General features: G+C 23.5%; 1 protein-coding gene across 2 annotated transcripts in view; it reads right to left on the bottom strand.

The window, feature by feature from the left end:
* Positions 1 to 6,250, bottom strand: part of LOC129613477 (U-scoloptoxin(01)-Er1a) — a 53,218-nt gene extending 46,968 nt beyond the window's left edge. Inside the window, exon 1 of one of the 2 annotated variants that reach the window (XM_055527566.1) lies at positions 5,874 to 6,250. The gene's annotated coding sequence lies outside the window, so the exon portion shown is untranslated. The remainder of the gene's footprint in view (positions 1 to 5,873) is intronic. The other variant, XM_055527567.1, reaches the window with a different exon arrangement.
* Positions 6,251 to 14,238: the final 7,988 nt, after the last annotated feature.

Raw genomic sequence — 14,238 nt, 5'->3', positions numbered from 1 at the left:
TTTAAAAATTTTATTTTGCAGTTTTAAAGTTTTTTTTTTATTTTATTCTCTCATTTTTTTGTTTTAGTTTTTAATATTTGCATTGTCACAGTATTGCATTCTTACTAAGTGTTCAAGAACTACTTGTTCCGACATTTTAATAAAAATTGTCAGATTTTTTTAAATAATTAAAAATATTTTATTTAAAATAATTTCTATGTTAGTCAGTCAAATTAATGACATATAGTGGTGATAAAAGGTTAATAAAATATATTAATTACCGTTAGTAGTGTTGTTTAGTGTAAGTAGATTAAATATAAGTCTATAGGGAATTAGGGAATTATTTAAATTCCGTAATTTCCTATAATTTCAGAGCAAAATACAAAAAATGTCTTTGGTTTTTTCATTAAGACAATTTTAGGCTCGTTTTAACAACAAACTCAAAAAGAGAGAGAGAGAGAGAGAGAGAGAGTGCACTGAGTGGCAATTTTTATTTGTCAAAGTTTGCAATAGTTCATTGCCATTTATTCTGTTCTTGCTGTCATTATGTTCAATTTTTTTAATTCCTCCGACCAATTTGATGAAGTTGCAAATATTATAAACCATTTTGATATTGTTTTCTCTTAGATTCAAAATTTAATCTCTTTTCAAAGATCGATACTTACAGAAATTTAATGTAATTTCAAATTGCTAGAAAATTTGACCTCTATGATATCAACAATAATATTACTTTCCTTTCATAAAATTTTCAATCTACTCGAGGAACCTGAATAAAACGCTTGTTAAATTAGCCGAAATTTGCAAAATTTTCAATTTTCTGCAAATAATCTTCATTTCTATATTAGCCGCTATGGTAATACAATTAATCTGCAAATAAAATTTTCTGTATAGGCAATTCCAATTACGATTTTATAAAATACCATCCCATAATAAAATTTTTTTCAAGTTCATTTCCAACACAGCCCCAATTATAGAACAAAATTTAATGTCTTAATACAGTAATAAAAAAAAAAACAAGAACACAATTTTAGACTCATTTTCCTTATAAAACCAAAAAGAAAAAAGTAAAAAAAATTAAAGGAAAAATCAAGAAACAAGATGAATCCAAAGTACACATAAAATACACTTTTTATTACAATATCAAGCCAATAAAAAAAAAGTAAAATAAATTTTTCTTAATAAACTAGAATCCGACAAAAATTCCATAAATTGGAATTGAAATCGAAAGTTATTCAGAGCAAAAAACAAAAAGCAAAAAAAAAATCATAAAATTTTTTTGTTGCCTTTTTATTGCTTTTTTTTTCTGATAAGTTGTACAAGCATAATCAGCCGGAATTGCCAGAAGCTTAAGAATAAAAGCAACAAAAGAAAATAAAAACAAACACAATTACAATCGCTATAGGCTGCCTTCTCTGTTATAACAAAAAAAAAATAACAAAACAAAAAATAAGAATTTAAAAATGCTGTTTTTTTTTTTTTTTTGTAATTTAAGTGCTAAAAAAGAATAAGAAAAAAAATCAAACAAATTCCAGAAATTTATTTCATTGTTATTTGTTTTTTTCGTAATTTTTTTATTTTTGCATCATACCAAAAAAAAAAAATAAAAACCAGATGATCCGCTTCCGCGTCAACAAAAATTAAATATACATACATGTATGTATATATGTACATACACAAATAGACACGAGCATTCGTATAATAGCACAAAATCTAGTATACCAAATTGTGAACAACAAAGTGAATAATGAGCGGTTCAAATTTAAAAGTAAAAAAAACAAATTCACTTTTTAACATAAACGATCACTTTAAACGCGTTCGCATTCATTATATTATCAGAGCGCATACGTAATAAACATGTACAACAGTGTGTGTATGCGATGATCGTAATGTTATTTACGTGCTTTCAAAATAGCAACAACAATAATAATATGAAATAAAAAAAAAGTAGAAAATCAAGCTGATAAAAAACAGAAAACTGTAGCAACCTTGAAATATTCTTGTCTTGTTTCTTCTTACTTTCCGTCTCCCCATAAATATACATATATACATACGTACATAAGATTCCATGTCCAGTTTTTACATTTTTTTTTTGCATTTTGGAAAAATGATAACAACGCGATGGAAAAGGTGCGTTTTTTTTCTGCTTTTAACATTGTAAAAAATTATTGCCTTTTTTTTACATTTATTTTTCATTGCTCCATCAATTTTTTATTTTTTTTTTTGTTAAACGAGGTCGGATCTTCTATGATTTTTTTCTTAAAATTTTTTTTTTTTGGTTTTACTGTGGCTGCCGCTTATTCTGTGTTACTCTGATAACTTTTTCTTTTATTTTAAATAAAAATGTTACTGTTATATTAATGAAAAAAAAAGAATTGGGATTTAAATTTCAAATTTAAATCTTGTTTTGCAAAGAGGAGAAAAAATACAAGCACAACTGCACAAAAAAAACATAAAACAGAATTTTAGCATATTAAACAACAAACAAACGAACAAACACACAAGGAAACAAGAATAATGCCATGGAGTATATGCGGTAACAAAATAAACCAGAGTAATAATATGTAACAAAAAAAAAAGATGGGAAAATTAAAAAAAATATCGAAAACATAAGAAGGGGAGGAAAAAAATAAGGAAATCGAAATTTATGAGCTCTTCTGTCTGATACAATTTTAAATTTTTTTTTTGTTTTTCGTTCATTTTTTCTCTTTTTTTTTTATTTTTTAAGTTTATCGTTTTGTTTTGTTGTGTGTTATTTTTTTTCGCATTGGTTTTACAATTTATATCGAATTTCAATTCATGTATAATTGTTTGTGTATTTTTTTATTACTACACTATGTGTGCATTTACAGTGCAATATAGTGAAGAGTAGAACAACAATATATGCAAGAAAAAAAATTTAATCAAAGTTTCGGACATTCGTTTTAGCGAACATACAATACAATGATTTTGTTTTTCTTTTCCTTCTTCATACTTCTTTAAATTCACTTACACTTATGTGTGATTGTATGTGAAGTTTAAATTAACTATTTAAAATTTTATTGAAATTGTTTATAAATTAATTAGATTTTATATTACAATTGAATTTTAATGTACTATGTAGACCAAATTTAAAAAGTGAAAAAAAAAATGTATACCACAAAGAGGAAATTTTTGTAAAAAAAAGGGAAATGTTAAAATTTTTATTATATTATTGCGTTTTTTAATTTATATTTTAAACACTATACAGTTGAGTCCACGGAAAAGGGTTAACTGCTTGAATTAAAATTATTATTCCACAAAAATTTCATTTGTCGTAAATACTAAAATTAAAGATGATGAATTATTATATAGAAAGAATAATTTATCTCTAAGAATTTGATTCCATTACTTGCAAATTTAAGTTCTGTAAATATTTTCAAATTTTTCAGTTTCGGACGATGTAGTTATCGTTCGTAAATAATTAAATTAAGAAATTTTTGTGTATAAACACTGAAATACTACAAAACATCAAACACCCGCGAAACAAATTATTCTTTTGTTACATATTCTAGGTAACATTTTGGAATTCACTCTATTTTCGTCTGAAATTGATCCATCATATTAAGCCTTATATTCTCCCATTTCCAGATTGTTTTTAATAACACAGTAAATAATGAAAATACTCTCTTGAAGCAATATTGAAAACTTCTTAATATATGATAGAAATTAAAAAATTTGATTTATAGTAAGGAGTTACAAATAATAGTATTTCACTGTAGGAAAATAATCAATAACAAAAAAAAATAAAATATTATATTGAAATTTTTAGGAAGCTAAAACATAAATATTAATGTATAATAAATTGAATATTAAAAATTAAATATTTATTAATAAAAAATAATAAATTAATTTATATTAAAATGTTCCGAAAATTTATTATTGTTATTAAAATAAATTAAATAAGTATTTAAGTATTAAGTATGATTATTTATACTATAGTTAGGTGGTGCCATACTGAAATTTTGTTCGGAATAATTGAATTGATTTATTTTGTATACGAATAAACACATTTGAGGGCGCTTTCACAGTGGTTTACCATCAAACTGTTGAAATTTATATTTCTACAATATAATATTGTTGTTTTTGCTAATACTTATTTTCCACTTGTCTACATATTTTTATACTATAATAGCTTTAAGGTCTTGGATTTCCTTTTTTAAATTTCAAATTATTACTCATCAAATGATTTTAGTATATAAAATTCCCCAAAATGACCACAAAACGTCATAATTGGCTATCGAATTTTATATGACACATAAGTAAAAATTTATTGAATAATACGAAAATAATTATGATTCTCCGTCTCAATAGATTTGTCATTGTTGTGGTAAAATTCTCTTCAACAATATTCTTGTTTTAACACTTCTGAATTTTTTAAGTGAAAATTGAACTTGTTACAGAAAATCAGTGCAAGTGTGTGAGATATTCAATAAAAAGCTGTTTTATGTGTTTAAGCAAAATTACAATTTCCACGTATTTTTAGAAGAATTCAAATAAAATAAAAAGAATTTCTAAAACAACTCTATGGTAGTGGTTGAGGTTATTGATTTAAAAGTGTAAGCTCAGAATTATCAATAATACATTGAACAAGAATTTAGCACTCCAATTTGACATTACAAAATCTTAACAAACAGAAATAAAAAAAGCGTTGATATTACAACTTCATAAAGAGTTTTATGTCGAACTCATTAAATATAATTAATTTTTTTCTTGTAACCTTAAAAGTTTATTAATTTGATTCTTTTAAACGGCCCCTATTAATTTTTCTATCAAGACAAAAAAGTCAATAAAATTTCATTAAATATAATCATTATCAACCATTTTAAATTATGTTCTATATTTAAATCTTTTACAATTAACCAATTTTAAGCATTAGCCAATTAATTCCCTTTTAGTAAAATCTGAGCATAAAATTCATTTTGCGACATGTCATTACGTCATAATGCACCAAATACGATCTTTCTATTTTAAAATCATATATTTGAGTCAAATTATTTCTCTACTATTTCCTCCAACTCATTCCTATTTTCTCGAATTGTCTGCTATTACTCCATTTTCCCAATTTTATTAAATTATTATAGCGACTATTGCAATTACTTTGCAAAAATTTTTAATAAATCAATAATTATAATAATTAAATTAAACAAATAAAATAAATAATCAATAATAATTAATAATAAATAATAATAATTAAATCCAAAAAAATATTTTTTTTGGTCCTAAATATTTTTACAGTTAAAATTAAAATTATTATTGCTTCTCATTCTCATTAAATACAAGAAATAAAAATTGTTCATAAAAATATATAAATATAATAATATTATGCATGTGTGTATATAAAAAATATTTAAGTAATCAGAAAAGAAAAACTGCAAAAAATAAGTAAAAATAAAAAAAAACAACAATAACAAAAAAAAAAAACTTTCATAATATTATGCGCGCATACAACATAAATACCCAATTATTACATAATGCACTTTAATAAATTCACATTACTATACTTGTACATACACACATAATATATATTGATGTGCATGTTAATATATTGCATATATTATATATGTACGTATGTACATATAAAAGTGCAATACAATTATAATGGTGCCTAGATAATCAAAAAAAAAAAAAAATATTTTTATAAAAGAAAATTTTAGTTGAATTTGCTTCATTCATTTTACTAAAATATTTAAATTCAAATTTAATATTTCAAAATTAATTTGTCAAAATCATCTGTCAAAAATTAAATTTTTTCTCTTTGATATTTTCATATAAAAAAAAAATTCAATTTAAAATATTCACAATATGTAAATAAATTTTGAAAAATTCACAATTTTTATTTTAAAATTTAATATCCAATTCTATGTGTATATACTTACATATATATGAATGTATATTATGTATACATGTATTTAAATAACTCCAAAATGTGAAATAATTGTAAAAATAAAAATTTATTTATTTATTGGAAGAAAAACAAAAAAAATGTTTACTTAATATTTTTTACTCTTTATTCCCACTGATTAATTTTCTACACATGTGTGTACATATGTAAATTTTTTCATATACCGTTAATATCGCACTTTTAATTTTTGCAAAAAAATATTTTTTTTTTTTATTAAAAAATATTCAATAATTTTTCTTGTTATTTTGTTCTCTTTGTTATTACTCAGATTGCACTCTTATAATTATTATTATTACTATAATTTTTATTCAATTATTATTTATTATAATTAATTATTAAATAATTATTAATTAATTATTATTAATTTATTTTTAAATATACTTAAAGTAAATTATCTTTTTTATTTATTTTATTTTATTTATTTATATTTAAATGATTAATATTAAATATTAAATAAGATAAAGGAAATACTGATTAAAAACTGAAATAATTTATGAGGTTATTATTATTAAATATAAAATATTTATAATTAATTGAAAAAATTAATTATGATAATAATTCAGAGAAAAAAAATTTAAATGTTTAAAAGGCTTAATAAATTTTAACAACACCTATTTTAATTTTAATTTTTTTGTAATTTATTTTTATTATTTTTTTTTTTAAATATTGTGTGTTTTATGTCATAAGCTTATTAATTTTTTTTTTCATTTATTAATAATAAATTATTTTATTTCTTATTTATTTATTTTGCTTTATATATATATATGTACATATGTGTTATATTTGCCAATAAATATAATTAACTGTAAAATTTATTCATATATTTTTTTTTTATATTTTAATTTTTTCCTTCTTATTCTTATTTTTATAATAATTTTTTAATTTTTATATAATTTTTCTCTTTTTTTTTTCTTCTTTAATTTTTTTTTAATTTTTTCTATATATTTTAATTTTTTTTGCTGACACTCCGTGTTTATTTGAATAACGTTTGAAAAACACGACTGGGAAATATTAACATGAACAATTCAATTTTATATATGAACCCCTCCACCACTTATCCACAAAAAAAAAAAAACAAAATTTTTATTGGAAAAAATCTTAAAAGAAAAAAAAAACAAGAAAAATCAAAAGTATTTATTTTTTTAATATAAAAATAATCAACTATAAAAGCCAAAACACAAGAAACTTTATTAGTATGTATATTATATAAAAAGTGTGTGTGTGAATATTAAAAGAAAAATATTATAATACAAAAAAAAAATAACATTTATTTTAATTCAACAAATTTATTATATTAATTTAATGCTCTCCTCAATTTTTACAGTAAACCAAAAAGCCAAACTTTTATACATACGTTTAAATCTATATGTTTGTGTGTATGCATGTGTGTGAACAAATATTAAAATGCTCCAAAAAAAATAAAAATGTTCAATTATTTTACACTTTTTTAATTATTCAACATAGCTACATACACACATATAACGTATATACAAAAATATTTTTACTCTTTTAAAATTTCTCAAAGACAATTTTTTTATGACCGCATGCATTAACGAAATTTACTCATTTTGAAAATTTTTATAACATTGGTTTGTAATTATGTATAAATTATGTTGTATATTTGTATCATGTATTTTATACAATTTTAATTTTTCCTCAATAAAAATAATGAAAATAAGAGTAAAAAATAAGCGCCCATAATAATAATATAAATATTTTCATTCACATACAATAACACTCACCTTAATAATAATTATTTTGTTTTAATTTCTCACCACGGCGGGTACTACTCAACTTCTTAGAGTACAAATATTATGCTACAACATAATATAATACAAAACAATAGAAATATTAAAAAGCTAATAAATATTTTAAAAATTTAAACGTAAAAAATTAAAATGATAAACTCAACAATATGCGAGAATATGGCGAGGTGAGAATTATGCAGTTTTTCTCAGCAAAATAAATAAAAAAAAATAATATGCAGTATGCACATAACGTAAATATAAAAGCATAATACTTAATTTAACCATAAAGTAGTTTGTATTTCAAGAAAATACACTATTGTAATAAAAGAGAAATGAGTAAAATGAAATAGAGTATAGAGAAAAGAGAAAAATATTTTTTTTTCTCAAAAACTTTAAAAGCTCACTTCAATTTTTGAGATTGAAATAAAATTTACAGGTACGGCAAGAATATTGAGTTTATGGAGCGTAAAATTATTATTGTTATTTTAAATTTTTGGAGTTTTAAAAGCTTATTTTGAACTCATTAACGCAACATTAACTGAAATTACAAATTGGATCTCTTGACTCTTGCATTTTCTTTTATAAACTGAAATTTATTTTACATGATAAAGTTTGAATTAATATGCAAGTGTGCTTTATACTCGTATGCATATAAATTGATTGTTGAGTACTGTCATGCTATTGCTTTACAAAATTTTTGTCTTGAACACCAATGCAGAGAATTTAACAGAAAATGAGAGAACTTAATATTGTAAAATGATCGAATAATTTTATATGTACATATGTTTGTGTAGATACTTAGTATGACTTAACAAGCATAATTTTGTTACCTTAGGTTATGTTCGCACACATAATATTACTACATAAGTTAAATAAATACATAGCAAATAAGAGATTATTAGCAAATAAGCAATACTATTGAAAAGTAAGCTCCCTTTTATATTGGGAATTTTTAAAATTAAAATTGCAATAGTAATGAGAGATTTGGGAAAAAATGTACTCTCTATTTTATTACAAATACAAACTTGAAAGTATTCAACATATTGAAAATTAAGTAATATTTTCAACATACCTGAACTTAAATAAAATTGAAAGTTTGCAAGTATTCACAGATGAAATGCACTTTTTTTTTTGCATTGAATTTAATGATTATGTTATTTAAAAGAATAAAAGAGGACAGAAGTTTCTTGAGATGGGATTTATATTGCTGAATTAATAGATCGTACTTGTAAAATTAAAATTTTACAGTATTACTTAATTTTTCATTTAAAAAAAATAATAACATTTATTTATATAAGGTGTTCAACTAAACTAATCTCAAATGCAAACTAATGTGGAATTTACTTTATTCAGCAACTAAAAATTTGCAGCTGAATAAATTAAATTATTGTAAGATGTGCAAGAGGGCTATTTCAAATCAATTTTTACAAACTTGTATGGAAAATTTGAAACATCTTAGCAAATTTAAAAAATTATTTAATTTTTGTTCAAGCTTTCTGTGGCGAATAAAATCTTGAAATCCTAATTCAGCTAGTAAATCAGCAACAATTTAATTCAGCTAAAGAGTGAATTGCTGAATTTAGTTTAAGCATGAAATTCTAATGGAATTTTACCATGAAATTCTATATTTCTAATTATCTACTATAATTCAACAATTTGGAAGTGTTTAGTCTACAGTGTGGTAGAATGCTGAAAATAATTTAAAACAAAATGCCGACTCTTTTTTTAAAAAATTAATTTCTATGGTAAATATAATGTGCCAGTACTCTAAATATTATGATAGTTACAATTGTACGTACACAATATTAAAATAAAAATTTTGTTTTGTTGTATTTTAAGCCATGACAGTATAAACACTATAATATACTTATTATGCTAGTATACGTGCACTGTACTTGTAAAATTCGAAAAATCTCTTGGTACATTTTCGCTAATGGTATTGTGTTTTTTTTTTGGTTTTTCTGCATAACACTTTTTTGCATTACACTACACTGCTTATACAATATTGCATTTAATTTTTTTTTTTGCTTTTATTGTTTTTTTTTCTAAACATGTACATACTGATAATTTTAAAGGTCGTTTGACAACTATTAGAGCTGTTATAAAGGTTTTTTTTTTATTATATTACACAAAAGAAATTAAGTAGGTGAATCGGTCAATTCTTGATTTCAGCTGACAAAAAGTTTTAAATTTCTGCAATAAAGCTATACATTATATTGTTGGTGTGTGCATAAAAGGTGCATGCATGCATGCATGCATACTAACATTTTGAATTCAAATTTTTTTCTTATTGCTATTATAATTGTTATTTTTGTCTTAAAATTTTTTGATCATTTTATTAATATTGTGAAAAATCAAGTTTATTTATTATAATAGAAGTATATATGTAAGGTGTATGTGTATACATTAAGATATACACATGTGTATGTCAGATTATATAATACATTAAGAGTATATAAGTATTCATGCATATTAACTCATTTGAGTTTTATGATGGTAACAGAATATTAGATAATAATTGACTTTTTTCGCTTGAGATATATATTAGAGTGTACATGTAAGTATATATTTACGATATAAATTGCAAAAAATAAAAAAACAATAAAGAAATAAAATTAAGATTTCCATTTTAATTTTATGTTGTCTGAAAAAATTTAAAGAAGATGAAATCTTCATTTAATATTTTAATTTTTTTTATAATAATTATTATTTGTGATTATAAAATTTTGTTCAAGAGAAGCAAACACAACTATGAAAAAAAAAAATTTAATAACTTACGATATGGTTTGTCACGTTATTTTTGCTTGTCAAAAATTAAAATGAATTTTGACATTAAGTACAACGTATATGTACGTCTAAACATAAATAATAAGGGAACAAACAAAGTACATAATTAACGGTCATTATATATTCACATATATAGGAAATATTTAGACAGCTGGTTGTTAAGTTGATAATAAATTGGGTTATTTACAAAAAAATCTTCATTTTAATGTATTAAAAATCAATATAGAAAAAAAAATTGATACCTTAAGAGTACAAGTGATCATTGTAATAAATGGAATAAAATTTTTGATATGGTCAGCATATTGTCGGTCGAATTTTCAATTTTCGGCATTATATTTCCGAACTCCTCTTATATGAAAACATATTTTTAATACTTAAAGTGCATACTTAGAAGATACCGTCCATTAAAATCAAAATTTTTCTTTCTGGAATCCAGTGTTACTGCAATGTTTATATCGAGTAGTTCTTTATCAAATAAAACTCAACTGAAGTTAAGGTGCCAGAGTTGTGCAAACTAAGCAGATATTTCTTGCACACTGCTTCTTGTTTTTGTTAAAAGTTCGACATGTTAAATTTGGTTTTAAACCAATACCTCGCTTATTGCATGCATTGTAATTGGCAGAAAAAATCAAATTTTTGATTAACAAATTTATTTATAAACAAAAAAAAAATATTTTTTTTTTAAGCAGTAACTTGTCAGTTGTATTGTACGAAGAGTACAGTAAAGTTTTTTAGACATACAAATTCATTAGTTTATTGAGCCCCTCTTTAAATTATGATTGAGGCAGGAATTTTTAATTATTACTTCTTAGAAAAATTGTACGGTTTAAATTTTTGCATATTATTTTATGTCAAACGTTTTATTTTGCCATATTAGCGTACTTAATTTAAGTACGCTATATGGACGTATGGTATACAGTTATCGGGTTGTGGAAAGCAGGCACATATCAAACATATGCAAACTATCCAGAATAAGTTGCTTCATAATATTGTGGGTGCTTCATAGGATATGCTCTATGGTATTCGGATTTCACCGAAGGAAGTAAATATTGTATGTAAATTTTGAAGCCTGTCGACTTATGGACGAAAGGGTGAGAACAAAAAGACTGAAACGATGTAGACTTTTCTATTTGACCTAAAGTGCTGAGACAGGATTATCGTGTCGCCTTTCATGTAGGAATGTAGACACAAAAGCATGATAAAGCAAAACTTATAGTTAATCAGTTTGACTAGTTTTGGAATGTTATGACCACCCAATTTCGGTTAAGGTTAGGTTATAGTTCTCCGATATTGATAGGTCTGATGAAAATTCGAGTCAATCTATCATTGTTTTTCGATGATTTTTCACATCTCCATTAATGGTTTATAAATTAAAATGTTACTGCTAAGACCTATTCTCATGTCATTTCTCAGATTTATGCTTCACTTTGCTGTCACTAAGTGTTAAATACGAAGGCAGGTGACTGGTATTACAGTTTTCTATTAGCGAGTTTTTACAATGTAATTTTTATTTTTTTCATTACATATTTTACCGAATTCTTATTTATAATCTTGCTTTATTACCATTTTATTGTAAAATGGAGAAAATTTTTTCATTTTAAAATTTAAAAACAGCACCTGCGACATAAATTTTATAATGCAGCTGCTTTATTACGCTTGCATTATGGCATTATTACAAAACATATTAAACACCTTTTTTAATTGATATTAAAGCTCAACAATTATAATAAGGTCAACTTAATTTAACAGAAATTAAACGAATAATATAAAACCTCAAATTTTTAAAATTAATAACAATTATATAAATATTAAATTTAAAAGAATAATAAATAATGAATTCAAAGAAAAAATTAACAACTTTAAAAACGTTTCTAAGTTCATTGTCTAATCGAATTTTCGGTAACAAAAATTTTAATTATAATTGACAAGCAAAGAATTTTTGTGATTTTAAAATTTAATTACACAATACGAGTATTATTTTTACTCTCTATTGTCAAAAATCTCAATTAAATGCTCATATCGTAATCAAAAGTGTTCTGACAATTGCCATTTTAATTTTATAAAATTAAATTATTTAATCAATTTCAAAATAATTGAACTCGGAAATACTTTATAAATAGTTCACTTGAAATAATAAAAAAAAACACGTGACATTTTCATAACGGTATTGTTTGTGAATTGGAAATTTTATAATGAAAATGTCAAAAATATTTTTTTAAAAAAAATTCTTCAACGACCTACAATTTTTTGTGTGAATGGTAAGAACAAAAATCTAATGTAAAACAAATAAATACTATAGAAAATATTTTTGGCAAATGACAAACAGCTTCAATATGTGATTAAGCGTTTGTAATAGTATCAACGAGAAATTAACGAGTACGTAAATTTGTGAGATAAAAGGTGGGACTTTGGTTTCCCAATACTAAAATCCCATTTGAATTTCTCCGGAGCACATTCATTCTCACTAGAACAATCCGATTTTCTCTCATTAAAACGAAATTTAGCAAATTCCCCACGGACACTTGCAAACATCTCTAAGTAGTTGTATTGGATTTCCACAAAATTCCTGTGAGATTGTAGTACTATAGGAAAGCATATGGATCGCACTATATATTTAACAGTCCAACGTCTTAAGAGGCAAGATCAATTTTCTACGATACAATCTCCAGTCTCTTAATAATCTTTATTAAGAGTCGAGTATTCTGTGGCTTTGTTCAAAATAGCACCCTCAGTTTTTAAATTCTTTCTGAGTTTAGAATACTCAGTATTCTTGCCTCATTGTAGAAAAATTCCGGTCCGAAATGCTCAATAATCTTAAATCACCTGTACAAGTACTATAATGAAAATAATCCGCCTGCCTCAATCTAAATCTCGTTTTCTATAATAATTGAGTGCAGCACCAAACCAATTCAAGAATTTTTCTTTGTATATTAAAAATCCCTCAATTGCTATTATTATTTTATTATTATTGTGTTGCACAAAATTTTTCTTAAACTCATTCATATTTTGATCTGGATTGAATTTTAAACAACATCAATAAATAAATTTGTTTTGTACTTTATCTAGCCTTCTGGGTTTTAAAGTGTACTGTATCTCTCTTAGCCCGACATAATAATAATAATGATGAATTACTTTTTTATTACCTTTACTTTACATTTTTAATAATTTTTTTCTTATATTTGTTCTTGTTTTTAATAGATAAATCTTTCATTATTAGTCGATCAATGAAAATATTTTGAAGTGTAAGTAATTTATCAAATTGAATTAACATATCAATACGTCAAATTCAATACAGTTATAAAATATGAGAAACTTGTAACTACTTGAAAAGAATAAAATTCACTTTTTGACATTGAATTTTATTTTTTTTTTACTTTTAATTTTCTTGTTATGAAACACTGTCTATTGGATTAAGATTTAATCTGCACTTTAAAAAATTCTGTTTTAATAAATAAGTATGACCGATTCTAAGAATTAATTTGAAAGTTCTCAAACTGGCATTCTGTCTGTTGCCGATATGCCTATATAAATTATTTAGTCATTGCCTACAATCAACAGTTATTGAAATTGTCGTAATAAAAACTGTAAAGAATTTAATTTTAAAATACGCTCACCGTCTCGTATTTCAACGATCATAGAGAAAAGGAATTCAAAAATCAAAGGGTCCGTTATCAGCACTCCCCGAAACTCAACGTAAGCTAGTAATTTACTTGCAAAATCTGTTTAAGCTTTTATTTTATTTTTGACTGATACGAAAACCATACCACACGCAGAAATCAGACTTTTGGGAGCAGGAATCCAATT

The sequence above is a fragment of the Condylostylus longicornis genome, unplaced genomic scaffold (genome assembly GCF_029603195.1).
Source record: "Condylostylus longicornis isolate FDR11 unplaced genomic scaffold, ASM2960319v2 ptg000084l, whole genome shotgun sequence".
Classification (NCBI taxonomy): Eukaryota; Metazoa; Arthropoda; class Insecta; order Diptera; family Dolichopodidae; genus Condylostylus; species Condylostylus longicornis.
The sequence above is the reverse complement of the archived record's forward strand: the minus strand, read 5'-3'. Positions and strand labels throughout refer to the sequence as shown.